General features: G+C 41.6%; 1 pseudogene; it reads left to right on the plus strand.

The window, feature by feature from the left end:
- Window positions 1-2,318: 2,318 nt before the first annotated feature.
- On the plus strand, window positions 2,319-23,712 carry LOC132346836 (craniofacial development protein 2-like; annotated as a pseudogene).
- Window positions 23,713-26,481: the final 2,769 nt, after the last annotated feature.

Genomic DNA, 26,481 nt, shown 5'->3' on the forward strand with positions numbered 1-26,481 from the left:
ACATCCTTTCCATGGGAATGAGAATCTTCGTGAAGCTCCAATATTCACAATCCAGTCATTCTGAGGGTGAAGGCACCAAGAAGCCTTTCCTCTAAGCCTCAGACATAGAAAGGTAACCCATTTACTTTCTCATTACTTGGCTTAAATAATCTCATTCTTTCTGTTCTTTCTGACTCTGCCTCAGGTACTTTGTCATGGCAGCCCTAGCAAACAATCTACCAAGCTATATAGTATATACTGTTATTATATTCCCTTTATTTGTGCTCCAAAATGAGCTGGATGCTTTCTAGAACTGTCATTCAGCTGGGGTCTCCCTTATCATCCTGAGGATGCCCTTTTCTTCTTTCTTTTGTAAGTCTTCTTGTTTTCCTGATTTCATGTCTTTGTTTACTTGTTTCTAAGAAAAAAATGGAGCAAATTCTTTGAAGCCTTGAATATTTGAAATTGTCTTTTGTTTTACCTTAACATTTGATTGATAGTTTGGTTTTTGCATTCATTATCTATTGGTACATAACAAATTACCTCCAATCTTAGTGGATTAAAAGAACAAACATTTATCACTTCATTAATTTCTGTGTATCAGGGATCTGGCTGTGTTCTCTGGCTCAGGGTGTCTCATCACACTGCAGCCAGGGTGTCAGTCAAAGCTGCAGTCATCTCTTTTACTCAACTCTCCTGTTTTCAATATGGCACCTTACCTTCAGCTGTGCCTGGGCTCTCCCTGATTCATCTTCTTTAGACAGCAAACTGCTAATTATCTGTTGTAGTTTCTCCTCTATTTCTTTGCTCTTGGGGGCTTATGCCTTTAAAAATTCTATTACTACTGCACTAGTGAGGTTCTGATCAGCAGCTTCAATATCATCTTCACTTTCCTTCTTGGAGGTGCCTTGATCTCAGGTAATCAACTCTTCTGGTGATGCACCTTGGTTTTTCCAGAATGAGGTGGGATTTCCATTTTGGTTTCCTGTAGAGAAAACTTTTATGTGGAGGTCTAGTTGAATTGTACTACATCATCTCTGCTCCTTGCCAGATTAACGCCAAAACCAGGACAAAAGTGGTTTGGCCATTTTTGACTAAGGTGACACTTGGGCCAAGTGAAACTCACCACAACCAACTATCTATTTGTTCAAACAAATAGATGACAAAAGTTCTTAAACGGTGTGGTCTTCAATTCAAAAACTACTCAGAAGCAACTAGGAATCTCAGGACATAAAGTCAGTGTTTCCTAAATTTGTGTCTTAAGTTTCTTTTCTTGTAAGTATGAGAACTCACTGTGTAAATAGGTGTGTCTATTTTGCTCTTAAGATCTTAAGATCTGTATAGCCCTGAGGACCCTCTTTTAACATTCAAATACTAGAGTCTGTAGAATCCAGTCATGAGATTGCAAGGAAACAGATACTAAGTATTTAACCACTCCCCAAAATATACAGTCACAAATCTGAAGGAAGCATATAGGTTGTATGAGAGAGCAGAGATGGGCTTTACCTTGGTTAGAGGTTCAGAAGCAGCTTCTCTGAGGAAGTGACCTTTAATTTGAAATGGAAGGATTAGTGATGATTAGCTTGGAGGTGGGTAAGTTTAGGAGCATTCCAGGCTGAAGGAACAACAAGCAGTGCAGTGGTCTCAAGGGAGAGAGACATAAAATATTTAGGGATCTGAAGGAAAACCAGGGTGCCTGGTGCACAGTATTGTGAGGGGACAATGGGTGGGGCCAGGCCTTTCAAGGAACAGACCTGGCCAGCACAGCTCCCAGGTACCTAGTGAACAACTGGGTGAATGGAGCTGTCATTACAGAGATGGGGTGTGTTGGCTGGGGAGAGATCAATAATTCAGTTTTGGATAGGTTTAGTTTGATATGGGCGCAGGAGGGCCTAGAGGAGCTATCCCATGTTGAAGGTCAGGAAGGGCGGCGGTGAGGAGATACCCCTTGTCCGAGGTAAGGAGCAATGGCTGCGCTTTGCTGGAGCAGCCGTGAAGAGATACCCCACACTCAAGGTAAGAGAAACCCAAGTAAGACGGTAGGTGTTGCAAGAGGGCATCAGAGGGCAAACACACTGAAACCATATTCACAGAAAACTAGTCAATCTAATCACATTAGGACCACAGCTTTGTCTAACTCAATGAAACTAAGCCATGCCCGTGGGGCAACCCAAGATGGGTGGGTCATGGTGGAGAGATCTGACAGAATGTAGTCCACTGGAGAAGGGAATGGCAAACCACTTCAGTATTCTTGCCTTGAGAACCCCATGAACAGTATGAAAAGGCAAAATGATAGGACATTGAAAGGGGAACTCCCTGGGTCAGTAGGTGCCCAATATGCTACTGGAGATCAATGGAGAAATAACTCCAGAAAGAATGAAGGGATGGAGCCAAAGCAAAAACAATACCCAGCTGTGGATTTTACTGGTGATAGAAGCAAGGTCCAATGCTGTAAAGAGCAATATTGCATAGGAACCTGGAATGTCAGGTCCATGAATCAAGGCAAATTGGAAGTGGTCAAACAAGAGATGGCAAGAGTGAATGTCGACATTCTAGGAATCAGCGAACTGAAATGGACTGGAATGGGTGAATTTAACTCAGATGACCATTATATCTACTACTGCAGGCAGGAATCCCTCAGAAGAAATGGAGTAGCCATCACGGTCAACAAAAGAGTCTGAAATGCAGTACTTGGATGCAATCTCAAAAACGACAGAATGATCTCTGTTCGTTTCCAAGGCAAACCATTCAATATCACAGTAATCCAAGTCTATGCCCCAACCAGTAACGCTGAAGAAGCTGAAGTTGAATGGTTCTATGAAGACCTACAAGACCTTTTAGAACTAACACCCCAAAAAGATGTCCTTTTCATTATAGGGGACTGGAATGCAAAAGTAGGAAGTCAAGAAACACCTGGAGTAACAGGCAAATTTGGCCTTGGAATATGGAATGAAGCCGGGCAAAGACTAATAGAGTTTTGCCAAGAAAATGCACTGGTCATAACAAACACCCTCTTCCAACAACACAAGAGAAGACTCTATACATGGACATCACCAGATGGTCAACACCGAAATCAGATTGATTATATTCTTTGCAGCCAAAGATGGAGAAGCTCTATACAGTCAGCAAAAACAAGACCAGGAGCTGACTGTGGCTCAGACCATGAACTCCTTATTGCCAAATTCAGACTTAAATTGAAGAAAGTAGGGAAAACCACTAGATCATTCAGGTATGACCTAAATCAAATCCCTTATGATTATACAGTGGAAGTGAGAAATAGATTTAAGGGCCTAGATCTGATAGATAGAGTGCCTAATGAACTATGGAATGAAGTTCATGACATTGTACAGGAGACAGGGATCAAGACCATCCCCATGGAAAAGAAATGCAAAAAAGCAAAATGGCTGTCTGGGGAGGCCTTACAAATAGCTGTGAAAAGAAGAGAAGCAAAAAACAAAGGAGATAAGGAAAGATATAAACATCTGAATGCAGAGTTCCAAAGAATAGCAAGAAGAGATAAGAAAGCCTTCCTCAGCGATCAATGCGAAGAAATAGAGGAAAACAACAGAATGGGAAAAACTAGGGATCTCTTCAAGAAAATCAGAGATACCAAAGGAACATTTCATGCAAAGATGAGCTTGATAAAGGACAGAAATGGTATGGACCTAACAGAAGCAGAAGATATTAAGAAGAGATGGCAAGAATACACAGAAGAACTGTACAAAAAAGATCTTCACGACCCAGATAATCACGATGGTGTGATCACTGACCTAGAGCCAGACATCCTGGAATGTGAAGTCAAGTGGGCCTTAGAAAGCACCACTACGAACAAAGCTAGTGGAGGTGATGGAATTCCAGTTGAGCTATTCCAAATCCTGAAAGATGATGGTATGAAAGTGCTGCACTCAATATGCCAGCAAATTTGGAAAACTCAGCAGTGCCCACAGGACTGGAAAAGGTCAGTTTTCATTCCAGTCTCAAAGAAAGGCAATGCCAAAGAATGCTCAAACTACTGCACAATTGCACTCATCTCACACGCTAGTAAAGTAATGCTCAAAATTCTCCAAGCCAGGCTTCAGCAATATGTGAACCGTGAACTTCCTGATGTTCAAGCTGGTTTTAGAAAAGGCAGAGGAACCAGAGATCAAATTGCCAACATCTGCTGGATCATGGAAAAAGCAAGAGAATTCCAGAAAAACATGTATTTCTGCTTTATTGACTATGCCAAAGCTTTTGACTGTGTGGATCACAATAAACTGTGGAAAATTCTGAAAGAGATGGGAATACCAGACCATCTGATCTGCCTTTTGAGAAATTTGTATACATGTCAGGAAGCAACAGTTAGAACTGGACATGGAACAACAGACTGGTTCCAAATAGGAAAAGGAGTTTGTCAATGCTGTATATTGTCACCCTGTTTATTTAACCTATATGCAGAGTACATCATGAGAAATGCTGGACTGGAAGAAACACAAACTGGAATCAAGATTGCCAGGAGAAATATCAATAACCTCAGATATGCAGATGACACCACCCTTATGGCAGAAAGTGAAGAGGAACTCAAAAGCCTCTTGATGAAGGTGAAAGAGGAGAGTGAAAAAGTTGGCTTAAAGCTCAACATTCAGAAAATGAAGATCATGGCATCTGGTCCCATCACTTCATGGGAAATAGATGGGAAAACAGTGGAAACAGTGTCAGACTTTATTTTTCTGGGCTCCAAAATCACTACGGATGGTGATTGTAGCCATGAAATTAAAAGATGCTTACTCCTTGGAAGGAAAGTTATGACCAACCTAGATAGCGTATTCAAAAGCAGAGACATTACTTTGCCAACAAAGGTCCATCTAGTCAAGGCTATGGTTTTTCCTGTGGTCATGTATGGATGTGAGAGTTGGACTGTGAAGAAGGCTGAGCACCGAAGAATTGATGTTTTTGAACTGTGGTGTTGGAGAAGACCCTTGAGAGTCCCTTGGACTGCAAGGAGATCCAACCAGTCCATTCTGAAGGAGATCAGCCCTGGGATTTCTTTGGAAGGAATGATGCTAAAGCTGAAACTCCAGTACTTTGGCCACCTCATGTGAAGAGTTGACTCATTGGAAAAGACTCTGATGCTGGGAGGGATTGGGGGCAAGAGGAGAAGGGGACGACAAAGGATGAGATGGCTGGATGGCATCACTGACTCGATGGACGTGAGTCTGAGTGCACTCGGCAGTTGGTGATGGACAGGGAGGCCTGGTGTGCTGCGATTCATGGGGTCACAAAGAGTTAGACACGGCTGAGCGACTGATCTGATCTGATCTGAGAGATGTCAAATGGGTGGTGAGACATTGGATTGGGAGTTCTTGGAAAGGTCTGGAAGTGTGATGTGTGAGTACTCAGTACATCGAAAAATTTTAAGGTCATGGGAAGGGATAAGAGCATCTAAGGTGATAATATGGAGAAATTACCAAGAGAATAGAGTCAAAGAAAGAGCCCCAAGGGACCCGAACACTTAAGGTTCCATTAGAGGAGGAGGATGCAGGAGACTGAGAAGCAATTACCAGAGAAGTAAGGGGAAGCCTGGGTGTCACAGAAGCCAAGAGAAGAGTGTTTCCAGAAGGACAGAGTACAACTGTGTCAAATGATGCTGAGGATCAAGTGAGATGAAGGTTAAGAATTGGCCACCTGGTAGAGCAACATGGAGGCCCTTGGGGACTTAGTAATTGAGTTGTAGAAGCAATGGGGACAGAGTCTAATTAAAATGGGCTAAAGAATGAGAGATGAGGAATTTGTGACAGTGAGTGTAGATAATGCTTGATAAGTTAGTCTGGCAGTGTGGGGGGAAGAGAGAGAGAGGGAGCAAGAGAAAGAGAGAGGGTTGAGGGGAGAGAGAGTCCCGAGAGGGCACACGATAGGAGGAAGTCAGGAGTTGCTTTGAAGATGGTAGATTACAGGGCATTTTACAGGAGCATATTTTACTATGGAAGAGAAGGCCTTAGGAGGAGAGAGACTGAAGCTACAAGAAAGAGGGAGTAACTGGGGAAGTAAGGACTCCAGAAGGCAGGAGGGCTACAGAACTCACATGGAGCGATGCCTAGTCTTTCCTGCACCGTGAGAAGAGGAGAGGGTAAGAGAGAGCTGGCCTGTGCGGAGATGATGAAAGCCCCACCTGGTTTCTATTTTTCCCACAAAGCTTGACACCGAGCATCTTTCTCTAAGATGATCCAAGAAATGAGGAAAAGTTCAGAATGCAGTAACTTGGCAGAGCATTAATAAAATTACTTAGCTTTTTATTCTTTCAAAAAGTTTTCCATTTTCTGAAGAAGTGAGGACACCTCTCTGTTGTTTTATTTTAGCTAGTTTCATTCATTCATGTTTTAATCTAGTGAGGAATGTACATGGATTGACCATTAGTTAAGAGGGTGAGCAGATTTTCAGGCAAGCCTGGGACTGTATCCACTTCTCTGTCCTTTCTCCCCTACTGTGACTATACTGCTGGTTTCTTCTAACTGTTTTCAGGCTTACTCCAGCTGAGCAAAAGAAGTAACAGCTAAGTACCAACCATTGTTGTGAACAGCTGGTTGTCATTTCTAAAGAAATTTTAAATAAGGAAATTCAGATTTCCCTCTGAGAGTCCAAGTCTAAAACTGCAGTAGGGATGTGCAAAGGCATTGGGGAAAAATGGGGGAACTTCCAGGAGGCAAGACTGGATACCTAGAATGTATTCATGACAAGTTAATAACTAAAGGGGCATTGGTCAGCTATGGAGAGTAGAAAAAGGTGAATAAAAGAAACAAATGTTGCCAGTGCTCATCTGAGAACTGTCTTATGAGTGGAAGAGCAATAGATTTTGAATGTTTTCCATCTCACCACTAAAGCCATTAGTGAAGTGGGGTTTGATGAAAATAGCATTAGCCCAGTAGTTCTCAAACTTTGCTTACATTAGGATCACCTGGGGAATTTGGTAAATTTCAAGGGCCATCTTCTACTTCAATAAGCCTGGACCTCTGTGCTGGATTAGCTCTCCTGGTGATTCTGATGCACATCAAATTGTGAGAACAGCTGCTTAGGTCAATTGATTTGAAGCATTCTGGTTGTTTGTAAGAGTCTTCCTCCAGTGATATGGACACAGCAGGTTCCGAGTACTGTGGACTCTAACTCCCCTTGTTCTGATTCCACTCTCACTAAATAACCTTCTGATTATGAGTTAACTCGCTGCACATATCTGCTGATGGGTAAAGAGTGCAATGATCCCATTCTTTGATTTTCAACCTTGATGTCCACTAGAATCAACACTGCAGAAGCTTCTAAAAATCCTAACAGTAGGCCACAACCTAGATCAATGAAACCAGAATCTCTGGTGGTGGTGTTGCAGAAAGAGCGACCCCTTCCAGGGCCTGAAAGTGAGCTCTTGTCTAACATTTGGAAATGAATTGTCCAAGGAGACATATGTGCTGACAAAGCAAGAGATTTTATTGGGTAGGGGGACCAGGGTGGAGAGCAGTAAGATAACGGAAACTAGAAGAACTGTTCTGCCACATGGCTTGCAGTCTTGGGTTTTATAGTGATATTAGTTTACAGGTTTTTATTGGCCAGTCATTGTTACTTAGGGTCCTTCCTGGTGGCACACTGCTCAGCCAAGATGGATACCAACAAGAAGGATTCTGGGAAGTGATAGGATATGTGGTGTCTCCTTTTGACCTTTCCTGAATTTTTTTGGTTGGTTGTAGCTTATTAGTTACATGTTCCTTACCAGAACCTCCTGTCATTAAATAACTCATGCAAATGGTTACTATGGTGCCTGGCCAGGATGGGAGGTTTCAGTCAGTGTGCTTCCCCTAACAGGGTGACCCAAATACCATAATTTTTAAAATAACATTTTTAAAGTGCTTCTCTGGTGAACCCATTCTCAATGTGCTAATGAAACCCAATATTAAACCTTAAGAGGTTGAGGGCCAGGCTTGATTTTATTCACAAAGATAATGAATATGTCCTTGTGAGACCTTGGGGGTAGACAGCCAGCCAGTTAGCCTTTTCTGGAAATGAAAGATACACTATGCAGGCAATACTATTGACCAGTTCCCAAAAAGGCTCTATACAGCTTTATGTAATGCTAATCTAAACTACTTTAGCTAAACCCGACGTCTTCTTTGTGAGATTTGCAAGCAACTCTTGGCTCCATTTTCCCAAACAACTGGCAAGAGGGATAAGAAGAGGGTGGGCTAGCATCCGAGCATCAGCAGAGGGACAGGAGATGAGAGCGAGGGCACATACTCCAGTCCTTCTATGCAGACCCTCTTTTCCTCTAGAAGGAGGGTGCCCCTGGGGCACTGTTCCCATCCTGAGGACCGCCCAAACATTCTTCAGTTACTTGCTCCAGTGCAAATCAGGAAGATGGATATGAGAATTTTGTTGACTTTAGAACCCGTTTAGATTTTGGAAACTGTCCATTTCGGCTACCTCTGATGATCCAGTAACCTTGCACCCCAGCACTTGCAGTGTGGTTCCAGTACCTCTGCATTAACTCTGCTGGTTAGTGCAGGGCTGCTGGGTTGCTGGTTTTAACACTATCATTGAAAAAGGAAGATAGTTCTAGAAAAACATCTATTTCTGCTTTATTGACTATGCCAAAGCCTTTGACTGTGTGGATCACAATAAACTGTGGAAAATTCTGAAAGAGATGGCAATACCAGACCATCTGACCTGCCTCCTGAGAAATCTGTATGCAGGTCAGGAAGCAACAATTAGAACTGGATATGGAACAACAGACTGGTTCCAAATAGGAAAAGGAGAATGTCAAGGCTGTATGTTGTCACCCTGCTTATTTAACTTATATGCAGAGTGCATCATGAGAAATGCTGGGCTGGATGAAGTACAAGCTGGAATCAAGATTGCCGGGAGAAATATCAATAACCTTAGATATGCAGATGATACTACCCTTATGGCAGAAAGTGAAGAAGAACTAAAGAGCATCTTGATGAAAGTGAAAGAGGAGAGTGAAAAAGTTGGCTTAAAGCTCAACATTCAGAAAACGAAGATCATGGCATCTGGTCCCATCACTTCATGGCAAATAGATGGGGAAACAGTGGAAACAGTGGCTGACTTTATTTTTTTGGGCTCCAAAATCACTGCAGATGGTGATTGCAGCCATGAAATTAAAAGACGCTTACTCCTTGGAAGGAAAGTTATAACCAGCCTAGATAGCATATTCAAAAGCAGAGACATTACTTGGCCAACAAAGGTCCGTCTAGTCAAGGCTCTGGGTTTTCCAGTAGTCATATATGGATGTGGGAGTTGGACTATAAAGAAAGCCAAGTGCTGAAGAATTGATGCTTTTGAACTGTGGTGTTGAGAGTCCCTGGGACTGCAAGGAGATCCAACCAGTCCATCCTAAAGGAGATCAGTCCTAGGTGTTTGTTGGAAGGACTGATGTTGAAGCTGAAACTCCAATACTTCGGCCACCTGATGCAAAGAGCTGACTCATTTGAAAAGACCCTGATGCTGGGAAAGATTGAAGGAAAGAGGAGAAGGGGATGACAGAGGATGAGATGGTTGGATGGCATCATTGACTCAATGGACATGAGTTTGGGTAAACTCTGGGAATTGGTGATGGACAGGGAGGCCTGGTGTGTTGCAGTCCATGGGGTCACAAAGAGTCGGATATGACTGAGTGACTGAACTGAACTGATGCTGCTGGTCTCAAGGTTCATGGGGGAGAGAATTTCTAGGCAACCATTCAGAGCAGAGAGAAATGTGAAAAGCTTGACCAAAGGAGGTCACCTAGGAACATTCTCTTATGAGATAACAAAGTATTTAGCTAGAGTAACGAGATACAGAATGAGGGTAGGAAGAGTGAGAGAACACTGACAATGGCGCTGCCCATACTTTAAAGCCCAGTGATTAGTCAGCCAGTTCCTAATAAGTTAGGCCAGGAAGTGAGCAATCCTCCTTTCAGTTGAAATGTAAAGGAAAAATAGAATATAATTTCTGTAGATGGTATTCAGCCAAGGGCTGGAGTTAATAATGCTTCTGATCTTAAACTAATCTAACCAATCAGGCAGTCTAAGAAGAAATTGTTGACAGAATAAAATTGAACGTGTATAAAATGTTCACTGCATGCTGGGACTTGAATTCTTTTCTCTCACAAATTTATCTTTCAAAATTTCTTTACCTTGTGCTTTAGTTAAAATGATTCTATCTAAAATGAGACTGATGGCATTTTAAGATTGCTCCTCAATGTTTGCAAGCCTCTGTAAAAGTTAAGGTTTCAGCTTTGATCCTGTGACCTTTTTATACTTTGGTGAGAGATGTGAGCGGTATCAAGTCAATTAAGAGAGCATGTCCTCAGTGGGAAAGAGTGTTTCCCAGTAGAGGGCATCCGTAAGTAATGAATTTCTCTTTGCCTTTAGAATTATTTGCAGGTACTGATGTGCACCAGGGAACAGATTTTACTTCTGAAGGCTTTTTTAAAGGTTGTTTCTGGCAAGTCATTTACACATAAGGTGTTAGAGTGTTAAGAAGATTTGTTCCAATATTTTTCTTAGTTGGTAAGCGATAAATTGTACTATCAATGATGGGATAGCAGATCATAAAATGGTTTAACTAAATTTAACTAGATTTTATTTACTCAAACAAATATTGAGTGCCTTCTATGTTCAAGAAAGGGTGTGGGGTGGGTTTCCAAGGTCAGCCCTTCCTGGAAAAGATTTTATAATATACAGAGGGGCTAAGACATAATTGCAGGAAGTTAAAATGCAAGACAAAATATTTATTCTTGTTTCAAAATACTTGCTTATTAGAAAAAATGACTTCTCTAATATTAATTGTTGGTGTGCTTTAGAATTCTTTCCATTTCCTGTTGTAGGTGGTGTCCAGAATATTCATGCTGTTTTCAAATCTTTTAGCTGCTGCCCAAATGGATTTGCTCAGGCCTCCTTTCTTTTCACTTTTGAAATTCAGCTCCATTTTAAGTGGAAATTAATCTGTACATTGCAATTCCACCTTTAATTTTTGAAATAGGTTATTTGGAAAGATTTGTTCATTGTCTTGGTTTCCTCTAAAGTCTTTCCATGTCTAGTGAAAAAGGGGTATTATTGTTAACTCGGGTCTCCTCGGCCCAGAGGAAATCTAGAGTGAAATTCTGACTTGGAGAGTTGTTTAACCTTTTCCTATCAGAGTGTTGGCAGTGGAAGTTTTGTTGAAAGTGGGCTGAAGGGCACGCGGTGGGCTTGAGGTTGGCCACAGGCTTGGGGAGGTTCATTTGGTCACTGCAGGCCAGTATCCCCAGATGAGGAAGAAGCCACTCTCCAAGTTCAGATGCTTCCTCCACTTCAAGGGTGGGACATCTCAGACCCACAAAGAGAACCAGAATCAGTATGTTGAAAGACTGTTTGTTATCCTGATAGTATGGCTTATAGCACCTTCTGTTGGGGTGGGGGAAGATGCAGTAGGGCAGAATGAATATGGAGATGCTCTTAATCTTGGGTTCCATGTATTGTTAAGCCTCTAGAAGCGGTACCTGAAACTCAGGCTGTAACAAGTTGAGTTATGTGTGGGACCCTGGAACATGCTAGTTAGTTTGGACTCCTCCAGAGGAAACAGTGGCCCACAGTGACTATACTTTCTGTCATGGTCCTGCTTGGGGAGTGTGCCTTTCTGGAGGCTGGTTAAGTCTTTCAATCTTCAGCATCTATGGTGGGCATTGCTAGTGTCTCCTTTACTAGACTGGCATCCCCAGGTGCTGAGTTGGCTGCTCATAGCTGCTCCTTTTCGAGGAATTTGTCCTGCATTGAAGGGAAGCACTCTGCCATAGAACTTATGGTCCTTCCAACAATTCACAAACAACGATTGGCTGAAAATGGGGTACAAAATATCAGGTTCCTTTTAGGCATCAATTTTGTTGTGTGACTCGTACTTCTTGGCTCCCCATGAAATCAGCCTGAAGGTAAAGTCTACCTCTTTGCTTAGCAATTACCCCTGTAACATCCTGCTTTCTCCACTTTTCTTTGGAGAGCATTCCTGCAATAAATCATGTCTAGCTGTGCTTTTAGAAACCGTACTTGAGACAGTATCTTTTTTTTTTTTTGACTTGGTAGGACATATAGTCTTCTTTATATTATACAATATGATGATCGCATATCAGCAGTCACCCCTTCCTCCTTCTTTTAAGAGAATATTTTATTTGGGCATCAGGTGGCTATGTGCCTCAGTCCATTCTGGTCCCAAAGGATGAATTTGTTAAATCCAAGCCAGTCATGGTAGTTTCATTCTTCTTTCCAGTGAATGGTTTGAGAATGGCTTGTGACCCAATTCCAGTCAATGGTACCTAAGGGAAATCAGCAGAAGAGTATCCAGACATGGTTTCTCTGCTCTTAAAAGGTAGCAGGGAGAACCTCCCTGGTGGTCCAGTGGCTAAGACTGTGCTCCCAATGCAGAGGGCCTGGGTTTGATTCCTGATCAGGGAACCAGGTCCCACATGCTGCAAATAAAAGTTTGCATGCCCCAACTGACGATTCCATGCGCTGCAACTAAGACCTGGCACAGTCAAATAAATAGATAAATAAATACGTTAAAAAATGGAGCAAAGGAGAAAAATATATTTGTATTCCTATTTCTGGATCAGTTCAGTTCAGTTCAGTTCAGTCGCTCAGTCATGTTTGACTCTTTGCGACCCCATGAATTGCAGCACGCCAGGCCTCCCTGTCCATCACTAACTCCCAGAGTTCACCCAAACCCATGTCCATTCAGTCATTGATGCCATCCAGCCATCTCATCCTCTGTCGTCCCCTTCTCCTCCTGCCCCCAGTCCCTCCCAGCATCAGAGTCTTTTCCAATGAGACAACTCTTCGCATGAGGTGGCCAAAGTACTGGAGTTTCAGCTTTAGCATCATTCCTTCCAAAGAACACCCAGGGCTGATCTCTTTCAGAATGGACTGGTTGGATCTCCTTGCAGTCCAAGGGACTCTCAAGAGTCTTCTCCAACACCACAGTTCAAAAGCATCAATTCTTCGGTGCTCAGCCTTCTTCACAGTCCAACTCTCACATCCATACATGACCACAGGAAAAACCATAGCCTTGACTAGACAGACCTTTGTTGGCAAAGTAATGTCTCTACTTTTGAATATGCTATCTAGGTTGGTCATAACTTTCCTTCCAAGGAGTAAACGTCTTTTAATTTCATGGCTGCAGGCACCATCTGCAGTGATTTTGGAGCCCAAGCTCGGTAAAAATATGATGGTTGAACTTCAGCAGTAAATTTGTAATCATAAGGGAATACTAAGATTATCTTAACTCAGGATTAAAAAGTCACTAAGCCATTGAATTTACCAATACTACAGGCCCCCAACCACTTAGCTGCCCCACTTTTGGTAATGTAAAATAATAAAAGTTCATATTTGTTTAAACAAACTTTAGTTAAGTCTGCAGCTATTTATAAATCAGAACTTCCTAGATGTTTATAGAGCTCTAGCCATGAAAAAAGTTGCTTTCTAATGATCAAGTGATACTGAGAACAGAGAATAGAAAAATGTAATTGATACTCTCCACTTTATTTTTCTCTCATAAAGAGAAGAATTGGCTGGTAACAATGTGTATACAATTTTGTTTTGGCTTTTGCAGCTGGTTTATCGAATGGGTCTAACTTAATGGAAGCAAAAACAGGAAATGGATTTATTTTTCTTCCATTAATGACTTCAAAAATTCTCTGTTGCATTTCCCTTGCCTTGTCTCTCCCCATGACAGCTTTCTATTTACTTTCAGCTGTAAGAACACTCTCATTTTTGTGTTGTAGTGCAAGTCAAGTCAATGCTTTCAATCTCGCATTCAGTTAAAAATATGGTCTTTCTCTATAACTCAGGCCTGAAGACTCAAGCTTGGGTATCTGGGAAAAGGAAAGGAGTGGTGGTTTATTCCTTTGTTATCCCTTTCTTGCATCCTCTCTTTCTGGGTCTTTTTGTCCTCAGTGTGCAGGTGCTCAGGGGCGCTCTTGCCTGATACCTGCTGGCCACCATTTCCTCTGTTATGGCTGCTGTCCAAAAGCCAGGTTCTTTTGTGGGACACATTTAAAAAATATTCTTTACTTATTTTAATTGTAGGATAATTACTTTACAATATTGTGATGGCTTTTGCCGTACATCAGCATGAATTGGCCCTAGGTATACATGTGTCCCCCTCATCCTGAACCCCCCTCCCACCTCCCTCCCCACCCATCCCTTCAGGTTGTCACAGAGCATCAGGCTGGGGTGCCCTGCTTCATGTATCAAACTCACATGGGTCATCCATTCTACATATGGTAATGTTCATGTTTCAGTGATATTCTCTCAAATCATCCTGCCCTCTCTTTCACCCACTGAGTCCAGAAGTCTGTTCTTTACATCTGTGTTTCCTTTGCTGCCCTGTATGTAGGATCGCTGGTACCACCCTTCCCAATTCCATATATATGCGTTAATATACAGTATATGTCTTTCTCTTTCTGACTTATTTCACTCTGTATAATAGGCTCTAGGTTCATCCACCTCATTAGAACTGACTCAGATGCATTCCTTTTTATAGCTGAGTAGTATTCCATTGTGTATATGTACCATAACTTCCTTATTCATTTATCTGCCAAAGGACATCTAGGTTGCTTCCATATCCTAGCTATCATAAATAGTGCTGCATTGAACACTGGGGTACATGTGTCTCTTTCAGTTATGGTTTCCTTGGTATATATGCCAAGCATTATGATTGCTAGGTTATATGGTAGTTCTGTTCCAGTTTTTAAAGAAATCTCCACACTATTCTCCATAGTGGTGCTGTACCAGTTTGTATTCCAACCAACAGTGTAACTCCTCTAGGAGCTTTATAGTTTCTGGTCTTACATTTAGATCTTTAATCCATTTTGAGTTTATTTTTGTGTATGGTGTTAGAAAGTGTTCTAGTTTGATTCTTTTACAAGTGGTTGGCCAGTTTTCCCAGCACCACTTGTTAAAGAAATTGTCTTTTCTCCATTGTATATTCTTGCCTCCTTTGTCAAAGATAAGGTGTCCATAGATGCATGGATTTATCTCTGGACTTTCTATTTTATTCTATTGATCTATATTTATGTCTTTGTGCAAGTACCATGCTGTCTTGAGGACTGTAGCTTTGTAGCATAGTCTGAAGTCAGGAAGGTTGATTCCTCCAGTTCCATTCTTCTCTCTCAAGATTGCTTTGGTTATTCAGAGTATTTGTGTTTCCATACAAATTGTGAAATTATTTGTTCTAATTATTATGGTAGTTTGATAGGGATTGCTTTGAATCTATAGATTGCTTTGGGTAGTATACTCATTTTCACTATAATGATTCTTCCAATGCAAGAACATGGTATATTTCTCTATCTATTTGTGCCATCTTTTATTTCTTTCATCAGTGTTTCATTGTTCTCTGTATGCTTGTCTTTTGTTTCTTTTGGTAAACTTATTCCTAAGTATTTTATTCTCTTCATTGCAATGGTGAATGGTATTGTTTCCTTAATTTCCTTTTCTGATTTTTCATAGTTAATGTATAGGAATGCAAGAGACTTCGGTGTATTAATTTTACATCCTGTGCCTTTACTATATTCACTGATTAGCTCTAGTAATTTCCTGGTGGCATCTTTAGGGTTTTTTATGTAGAGGATCATATCATCCACAAACAGTGAGAATGTTACTTCTTTTCCAGTCTGGATTACTTTTATTTCCTTTTCTTCTCTAATTGCTGTGGGTAGGACTTCCAGAACTATGTTGAATAGTAATGGTGAGAGGGACATTTATTTTTTATCAGCTTCTTGGTAAGAAGAAGAGCTTCTTGGTAAGAATAACAGCTCTTATTCTTTTAATTCCTGGAGCTGTTGATTCATACTTTGCTTGACTTTCTGGGACCCCTCTTCATTTCCTACCCTCGCCCTTCCAGCTATTAAAATGTACACCATCAGTCTCTCTCTTCTCCAAAGTCCGATCTCTTACTGGCTCCTATACGATACTTTGAGCCTAGTCATTTCCCACAGAACCCTTTGGTCAATTTCTTCATGCATTCTTACCACTAAAGGGAGACCTGAAACTTGCCCAAGGCTGACCTCTTTCTCTTTGTTCTTATTGTAGCCACTTTACCAGTCCCTTACACACTATATTTGAATTTCTCTTGGCAGGAAGCAGACACTGGTCTCCATCTGTGTGCATGCTAAACTCCTGATGACATATACTGAGTCTTCCTAATAACATTTTCACTGATCTGATGGCCACACAAAATGGACCTTCTGGGTTTTGCTCTGTCAGGAGTGAGAATCCAAACTCCCTGATCTCATATGCTCTTGGAGGCATTCTACTTGGGGTCCCATTTCACGTGGTCTGGGAAGTATGCAAGAAGCAAAGACAAAACATTTTCTACTCCAATGAATTCCTGCCAACACTGACCTTCAAACTTCTAATGTTTTCTGATTTAGGCTGGTAGTGTGTGATGGAGATTGATAGTCAAAGAGGCAGGTTGGCCACCTCTTAGAAAGTCCTGAGGGATGGTTGTCCTATTAGTTCCCTATGTTCTTGTTTAGTTGCTAAATTGTGTCCAACTCTTTGGTGACCCCATGAACTATAGCCCACCAGGCTCCTCTGTCCATGGGATTTCCCAGGTAAGAATAGTGGAGTGGGTTGCCATTTCTTTCTCTGGGGATCTTCCCAACCCAGGGATTGAACTTGCATCTCCTGCATTGGCAGATGGATTAAAAAAAAAAAAAAATCACTGAGCACCAGGGAAGCACAGTTTTATACATGGTGTGGTGGTGGTTTAGTCTCTAAGTTATGCCTGAATTTTGCAATCCCATGGACTGTAGCCTGCCAGGCTCCTCTGTCCTTGGGATTTCCCACACAAGAATACTGGAGTAGGCTGCCATTTCCTTCTTCAATTTTATACATAATAGTGTGTATATGTTAGTCTTAACCTCCTAATTTATTCCTCCCCCTACCCCTCTTTCTCCTTTGGTAGCAGTAAGTCGTTTTCTATGTCTGTGAGTCTCTTTCTGTTTTGTAGATAATTTCATTTATATCATTTTTAAAGATTAGACATATAAGCAATATCATGTGATATCTATCTTTCTTTGTCTGGTTTAGTTTACTCAGTGTGATAATCTCTAGTTTCATCTATGTTGATGCAAATGGCATTCTGGTCTGCTGTGCTTAGTCACTCAGTCATGTCTGACTCTTTATGACCCCACAGACTGTAGCCTGCCAGACTCCTGTATCCCTGGGGATTCTCCAGGCAAGAATACCAGAGTGGGTTCCCACGCCCTCCTCCAGGTATCTCCCCAACCCAGGGATTGAACCCAGGTCTCCTGCATTTCAGGCAGATTCTTTACCATCTGAGCCACGAGGGAAGCCCATGAATACTGGAGTAGATAGCCTTTCCTTTCTCCAGGAGATCTCCCTGACCCAGAAACTAAACCAGAGTCTCCTGCTTGGCAGCTGGATTCTTTACCAGCTGAGCTACCAAATGGCAAATGGCATTATTTCATTCTTTTTTATGGCTGAGTAATATTCCATTGTATATGTGTATATGTGTACCACATCTTCTTTATCCATTAATCCATTGACAGACATTTAGGTTGCTTCCATGTCTTGGTTATTTTAAATAGAAATCACTGAAATTTTGTGGTTGTTTATTCTTGCAGATTTACCTTGCTTATTCTGACTGATACTATTCTTGGCTTTGGGCATTCCATGAAACTCTAAGACAAGAGGAAAACTCCCATTCAATGTGCTGTCATCTTTATAATTGAGGTTTCTTTTTGGAGTGTATATTTATGTACTTCCTGAGAATACTCGTATCTTAATACCATAATACTAAAGCAACTTTAATAATGAAAACATTGTGGCTATTCTAAGCCAATGGGAATTTTCTGTATGACTCATGGAACTCAATCAGGGGCTCTGTATCAACCTAGAGGGGTGGGATGGGGAGGGAGATAGGAGGGAGGTTCCAGAGGGAAGGGACATATGTATACCTATGGCTGACTCATGTTAGTATTTGACAGAAAACAACAAAATGCTATAAAGCAATTATCTTTCAATTAAACAACAACAACAACAAAAACATTGTGGCTATTCTATAAAGAAGTCCCTTGAGAAAACCTTTGAGGATTTCTCAGGGAAAATCACCATCACAAAAGTCTGGTCTCATCTGGCCTATTCAGCCCTTCTGTGTCCTCTCTTCCACCTGTAACTAGCATGCCAATAAGATCTCTGGACCCACTTGCTCATTTCCACCTCTGAAAATTCATCCAAACATACAGTCACTTTTCCTGGAATTTCTTCTCTTTCCTTTTGGTCTCTCTTCTTCCCTGAATTTAAGTCTTTTAACAAAATACTGATACTTACTGATTAGTGTTTTACATTGTATTCTCCCAGAGGTAGGCTCTAAGACAAGGATTCTAGAGCAATTATTTAATAAGGTCATCCCAGGAAATACCAACAGGGCAGTGGGGAAGTGAAGATGAGATAGGTAGGGAGTGCATTAGTGAACAGGTTGCTTCTCAGGACAACTGGGGGTCAAACCTGCTGAGGACCTCTGGGAGACTGAATAGGTCACCAACCTCAGAGTTGTTCTACCTCAGAGGTGAAGCCAAATCCTGCCTCAGTACCCTGACACCAAATTAAATCAGAGTTTTTAGTGAAGAGGAAAGAATAGCATTATTGCTTTGCCAGGCAAAGGGGGCCACAGTGGACTAATGCCCTCAAAACTGTGTGTCCCAACAGGGGTGGGGGCTGTGAGGAGTCTTGTAGTCCTGGGGTAGAGTCATTGATAAGAATCAGGGTGTGTGCAGGGTCCACATTCCTTCAACCCATAGATCATCTGGCATCAGGTGATGATGGGTGAACTGTGACCTTCTCTGGAACAAAGAATGCAACATCAAGTCCTGTCTTTGCTGGGGGTTTTAGTTCTGCAGAAGAGCTCAGAGATAATGATGTTCTGTATATCCCTTGAGTGAGAACCGGGAACCTGCCTTCAAGGCTGCACTATTCTTTCTTTCTTTTTTTTTACTAGAGTATAATTGCTTTACAATGCTGTGTTACTTCTGCTGTACAATGAAGTGAATCAGCTGTATGTATATGTATATCCCCTCCCTTTTGGACTTCCCTCCCTACTCCCCCATCCCACCCATCTAGGTCATCACAGAGCACTGAGCTGAGCTCCCTGTGCTATATAGCAACCTACCACTAGCTATCTATTCTACACATATGTATTTATGTCAAACCTAATCTCCCAATTCATTCCACCCTTCTCTTTCTCCACTGTGTCCGCATGTCCACTCACTATATCTGCATTTCTATTCCTGCCCAGCAAATTGGTTCAACTGTATCATTTTTCTAGAATCCAGATATATGCATTAATATGTAATATTTGTTTCTCTCTCTGACTTACTTCACTCTGTATGATAGACTCTAGGTCCATTCACATCTTTACAAATATGACCCAATTTCATTTACATCTTCTTTATCCATTCATCTGTTGGTGGACATTTAGGTCATTTTCATGCCCTAGGTATTATAAATAGTGCTGCAATGAACATTGGGGTACATATGTCTTTTTGAATTATGGTTTTCTCAGGGTATATGCCCAGGAGTGGTGTTGCTGGGCCATATGGTAGTTCTATTTTTAGTTTTTTAAGGAACTTTCATACTGTTATCCACAGTGGCTGTATCAATTTACATTCCCACCAGCAGTGCAAGAGGTTTCTTTTTTTCTCTTCATCCTCTCCAGAATTTAGTGTTTGTATATGTTTTTGATGATGATCATTCTGACTGGTATAAAGGAATACCTCATTGTAGTTTTGATTTGCATTTCTCTACTAATTCATGATGTTGAGCATATTTTCATGTGCCTCTTGGTCACCTGTATATCTTCTTTGATGAAATGTCTATTTAGGTCTCCCATTCATTTTTTGATTGGGTTGTTTGTTTTTCTGATATTGAGCTGCATGAGATGTTTGTATATTTTGGAGATTAATCCTTTGTCCATTGCTTCATTTGCAAATTTTTTTCCATTCTGTGGGTTGTCTTTTTATCTTATTCAGGGTTTCCTTTACTGTGCAAACATTTTTAAGTTTAATTAGGTACCATTTTTGTTTTTATTCATTACTTCAGGAAGTGGATCATGAAAAATCTTGCTATGGTTTATGTCAAAGAATGTTTCCCCTAAGTTTTCCTCTAAGAGTTTTCCAGTGTCCAGCCTTACACTTAGGTCTTTAATCCATTTTCAGTTTATTTTTGTGTATGTCATTAGGAAGCATTCTAATTTCATTCTTTTTACATGTAGTTGTCCAGTTTTCCCAGAACAATTTATTGAAAAGTCTGTTTTTTTCTCCATTGACATCTTTGTCATAGATTAGGTGACCATGAGTGTGTGGGTTTAACTCGGGGCTTTCTATCCTGTACCATTGATCTATATTTCTGTTTTTGTGCCAATACCATGCTGTCTTGATTACTGTAGCTTTGTATTGTAGTCTGAAGTCAGGGAGCCTGATTCCTACAGCTCTGTTTCTCTTCCTCAAGATTGCTTTGGCTATTTGGGGCCTGTTATGTTTTCATAGATGCCCTATTATTTCTTGACTCCTCCCCCTTTATCTCTGCATCTTCTCCTTTTCCTGATTAGCAACTGTTTGAACCTTTCCTTTGGGATTCAGGGAAGGGGATACAGAAAGGCTTTTGCGCCCAAGAGCTCCACAGGTTCCTGCTCAGGTTCAGGGGCAAGGATCTTGCAGGTATTTAAGCTACTAATCCAAGACAATATTTGGTGGAGGACTGCTCCCAGGGGTGTTTGTTCTACAGTTCTGTTCCTTCTTCTTCAGGGGTCGGCTAATCCAGTCACTGGAGAGAGCCTGTAGGGTAGGTTCATGGGTGCTTAAAAGAGGAAGTCTGGACCTGTAGGAGACTGTGAGTGCAGAGAACCCAGCAGCATTGGCTACTCTTTTTAGAGAGCTGATTTGATACCTCAGTCACAAGACTGAGGAAGGAAGGTAGGCAAACTCCTATCTACTATGCCATGAGGTAGGATGTATGTTAATAGAATGACTAAAAAGATGCAACAGGAGCATGGATGAAGGAGAAATTAATTTTTCTTTTGAGAGTAGAAATACGGATTTTGATTTGGCTTTATTAGGTGGAATGGATTAAGTGAAGAAGAAGAGTTTGTTTCAAATGGAGATATTCATGTAGCACAAGCATGACTACTGCAGCATCAGATTATGTTTCCCAAAACATGCAGTGGATTTGACAGGGACAAAAAGTGGTTGAGAGGAAGTAGGAAACCAAGCTAGAAGAGCATAGGGCCAAATTATAGGAGAACAAACAATAGTTAGAACTGGACATGAAACAACAGGCTGGTTCCAAATTGAGAATATCAAGGCTGTATTGTCACCTTGTTTATTTAACTTCCTTGGTGGCTCAGATGGTTAAGCATCTGCCTGCAATGTGGGAGACCTGGGTTCAATCCCTGGGTCGGGAAGATCTCCTGGAGAAGGAAACCCACGCCAGTATTATTGCCTGGAAAATTCCATGGATGGAGGAACTTGGTGGGCTACAGTCCATGGGATCACAAAGAGTTGGACACAACTGAGCCACTTCACTTTCACTTTCACATTATTTAACTTATATGCAGAGTACATCATGTGAAATTCTGGGCTAGATGAAGCACAAGCTGGAATCAAGATGGCTGGGAAAAATATAAAAAAACCTCAGACATGCAGGTAACACCACCCTTATGGCAGAAAGTGAGGAGGAACTAAAGAGCTTATTGATGAAAGTGAAAGAGGAGAGTGAAAAGCTGGCTTAAAATTCAAAATTCAAAAATGTAAGATCATGGTGTCCAGTCCCATCACTTCATGGCAAATAGATGGGGAAACAATGAAAACAGTGACAGACTTTATTTTCTTGGGCTCAAAAATCACTGCAGATGGCGACTGCAGCCATGAAATTAAAAGATACTTGCTCCTTGGAAGAAAAGCTATGACCAACCTAGACAGCATTTTAAAATGCAGAGACATTATTTTATCAACAAGGGTCAGTCTAGTCAAAGCTATGGTTTTTCCAGTAGTCATTATGGATGTGAGAGTTGGACCATAAAGAAAGCTGAGTGCTGAAGAATTGATGCCTTTGAACTGTGTGCTGGAGAAGACTCTTGAGAGTCCCTTGGACTGAAAGGAGATCAAATCAGTCAATCCTAAAGGAAATCAGTCCTGAATATTCATTGGAAGGACTGATGCTGAAGCTGAAACTCTAATACTTTGGCCACCTGATGTGAAGAACTGACTCATTTGAAAAGACCCTGATGCTGGGAAAGATTAAAGGTGGGAGGAGAAGGGGATGACAGAGGATGAGATGGTTGGATGGCATCACCAGCTTGATGGGCATGAATTTGCCCAGCTCTGGGTGTTGGTGATGGACAGGGAGGCCTGGCGTGCTGCAGTCTATGGGGTCGCAAAGAGTTAGACATGACTGAGCAACCAAACTGAAGAGTTCAATATGTGATATTTTCATAATGTTGCTGGTGAATTTGAGGTTCTGTGTTTGCAAAATAACTTAGAGACAAAGTAATAGTAAGAAGTGGATTTATTTAGAAAGAAACACACTTCACAGAGTTTGGGCCAGAAAGTGAGAGAGCCTTGCAATATGGCATGGTTAGTTTTTATGGGCTGGATAATTTCATTGGATAGTAAGTGGGAAGATTATTCCAATTATTCTGGGAAAGGGGCAGGGATTTCCAGAAATGGGGCCATTGTCCACTTTTCAGTCTTTTATGGTTAGCCTTTTATGAGCTTCCCTGGTGGCTCAGATGGTAAAGAATCTGCCTGTAATGCAGGAAACCTGGGTTTGATTCCTGGGTCAGGAAGATACCCTGGAGAAGGGAATGGCAATCCACTCTAGTATTCTTGCCTGGAGAATTCCATGGACAGAGGAGCCTGGTGGGCAGAGTCAGACATGACTGAGCCGCTAACACACACACATAGTTAGTTTCAGAACTGTAATGGCGCTGATGGGTGTATCATTTAGATTCTAATGTGTTATAATGAGTGTATAATGAGACTTAAGGCCTACTGGAAGTTGACTCATCCACCATCTTGGACCTGTTTGATTTTAATCATTTTTTGTCTTGTGCTATAGCTATGTCAGGGCTTCCCAGGTGACTCAGCTGGTAAAGAATCTGCCTGCAAAGCAGGAGACCCTGGTTTGATTCCTGGCTTGGGAAATTCCCCTGGAGAAGGGATAGGCAATCCACCCCAGTACTCTTGGGCTTCTCTGGTGGCTCAGATGTTAAAGAATCTATTTGCAATGCAGGAGAACTGGTTCACTGGGAAGATCCCCTGGAGGAGGGCATTGCAGCCCACTCCAGTATTCTTGCCTAGAGAATCCACATGGACAGAGGAGCCTGGCGGGCTATAGTACATGGGGTCGCCAAAAGTTGGACATGACTGAGCAACTAAGCACAGCACAGAACATAGCTATATCATTCTTTTAAAGGTTGGGCCCTGCCCCTTTCCTCCTGTTTCAATAACAAGGGGAAAACACCACAGTTTTAAAATTTATAGTGGAATTACACTCTGGCCTCTGGATAGCATCCTTCAGGTAATACTTGATTTCTCCTCCAGGTTTACCTGCCTCCTCTTCCTCTTCTTTGAGCTCTGTGTTTGCTTTTTCTGGTCCATCTTTCTGAATGCATCCAGATTTTTTTGAGCCGATATCCCCTTGACTTCTTCTAGGATCAGTGTTCTGAACACCTACCTCTTGCCAACTTTGTTTTCTGGAGCTCAAGAAGTGGCCTCATCTCTGTTCCGTCCACTTGGTGGTGACCATCTCTACTTCTTCCCTCATGTTCTGTCTACTTCTGGCTCTGAAATGCCCTGTCCTGACTTTCCTACTTGCTTTTCCTATCAGATAATTCTTCCTTTTATACCATAACATGTATTATTAAACTCTTATTCAGTAATTGCAAATCTTTCTAAAGAATTGTGTATCCCTGTTAGTCTATTGTAATTACAAAATATGCTTATACTGAAACCGAGATCCCTGGGTGGGGAAGATCCCCTGGAGGAGGAATTCACAACCCACTCCAATATTTTTGCCTAGAAAATCCCATGGACAGAGGAGCCTGGTGGGCTACAGTCCATGGAGTTGCAAAGTGTCAGACATAACTGAGCACAAGTGTGGATGGACGGATAGAAACCAAGCCCTCTGGGGCTCCTGGGCACAAAAGCCTTTCTGTGTACCCTTCCCTGAATTCCAAAGGGCAGGTTCAAACAGTTGCTAATCAGGGAACGGGGGGAAAATGGAGATAAAGGAGGAAGATCCAAGAAACAATAGTGCAGTCTTAGGGGCAGGGTTCTGGTTTCACCTAAAGGGGTCACATAACATTCTCTCTGAGCCCTTCTGCAGGACTAAAGCCCCCACCAAACAGAAAACTTGATGAAGCACTCTTCATTTCAAAGTCACAGTTCTGATCTCTGGGCTGAAGGAATGTAGGCCATGCACACACCCTAGTTCTTATCAGCAACCCCACCCCAGGACTAGAAGACTCTTTACAGCAACTGCAGCTCCACCCCCAGATTGGGACATACACTTCTGAGGGCATTGCCTGGTAAAGCAATAAAACTATTCTCTTCTACTTCACCCCAAACTCTGTCTCCAAGATTTAATTTGATGTTGGGGTACAGAGGCTGGATTTGGCTTCAATATCTCTGGAATTTGTTGTAAGTTAGAGAAAATCATGTTATTTCTCTCACTCAGTGATTCACTGTTTCATATATAGTATTTGAGAACAAGATTGATAATTGTATTTATAACAAGACACATGAATAAATAATTTTATTTACTTATGTAAACAAAATGAGTTACATTTTTAGCTCTGCTGGTGAAGCACACATTATGCTGAGTAAAACAAGGAAAATAATTAATTCCACATGCACTGATACTTAAAACATAAAGCTCTTACAAAGTGCTAAGCACTGTTCTGAGATTTTTATATGAATTAACATTTTAAGTCTTTATGGCAACCTGAGGGGATTGTCCTGTTGTTTTCCTTATTTTACAATTAAAGTAAAGGAGGTAGGGAGGAATTAAGTAACTTGCCTAAAGCCACACAATTTGGAATAAGCAAAGGTGGGATGACACTGGCTCAGAGTTCCAACTCCTTCCCACTAGGCAATAGTGTTACCCACTATGCTAAAGGGGAAGGGTTCTCAACATGTGCACCCGGGACCAGCAGCATCAGTGTCACCTTGGGACCTGTTAGGGAGGCAAATTGTCTGGCCATGGTCCAACCTACTAAACCAGAAACTCTGGACATGGCACCCAGCAATCTGTGTTGAAATAAGTCCACCAACTAACCCAACATATATCAACATTTGATAACCACTGTAGGTAATTTTGACTTATGCTTTGAGCTATGGTTCTTTTTGGATAAATAGGAGAAACTTTTACAGAAACTCTGAGGGATGAAGGAAATGTTGTATGTGATCGGCCCTTTAAAATAACAGATGACACTGATAAAATTTTAAGTCTGTAGATAAGTCATAAAGATGATCATTCACAACTAATGGTTAGTTGCAATTTTACTGCTGATAACCGAATGGGGAAAAAGTAAGATATTTTACTCCCTTTCTTTTAAATTGCTAACTTTTACTGCATGATATTGACTGTAGGCTGATAAGGTTAGAATAAAGCAGTCCTCATATTCCTTTCACAAAACCTCCAATGCCATACAGTGAGTGTAGTGTTACCCCAGGCCTCAAACCAATGAGAAGCAATTTTGCTGTCTTGTTCAATTTTTGTCTTTTAAGGCAGGCCCTTCTCTGACACTGTAATTTTTACTGATCACCCCCTGGAGTTCTTTATTTCTCTTTGACACCAAGAGAAGTTATTTGTTCTCTCCTGCTTTTCCCACCTGTCTCTTTAAGTTTTCATTCCTCTTGTCTTTTTGGGATTTTGAAGAACCACTTTCTAAAATGGTTAAGCTTAGTTTTCTCTACGCACCCAATTTCACTTCCTGCAGCAAAACCATATGTGCCCGTCCATTTGATGTTTAGCTGCTGCCTATCGCCAGGTGTGGCCTGGGGAAAGGATTAGAGCAGTGCTTCTCAAACTTCAATGTTGTGTAGGCACCTGGGCAATCTTGTTGAAATACAAACTTCATTTCTCATGCACTCATAGGCTCACGCTTGGAATAGCCCTGCTCTATCGATGGCTCTTGACCTGGGCTACAGGTTGGAAGCACCTGGATGGCTTTAAAAACTACAAATGCTTGGCTTGCACCCCATAGATCATGCCTCAGTTGATCTTGGGTGGTGACTGATAGAAGTTCCCTGGGGGATCCTAATATGCAGCCAGAATGAGAGGGAGGCATTTCCTTCAGTGGCCCCTTGAATCTGTACCTCCTGCTGCCTCCAGAGATGTGTTCTGACTGATCTAAGCTAGTATCATGTAGTGTAGACGGGCATGTCAAAAACTAAATCCTGACCTCCTGAATTGGAATCCTCATTCTCATGCT

Source organism: Bos taurus, chromosome 13 (assembly GCF_002263795.3).
Source record: "Bos taurus isolate L1 Dominette 01449 registration number 42190680 breed Hereford chromosome 13, ARS-UCD2.0, whole genome shotgun sequence".
NCBI classification, from domain to species: domain Eukaryota; kingdom Metazoa; phylum Chordata; class Mammalia; order Artiodactyla; family Bovidae; genus Bos; species Bos taurus.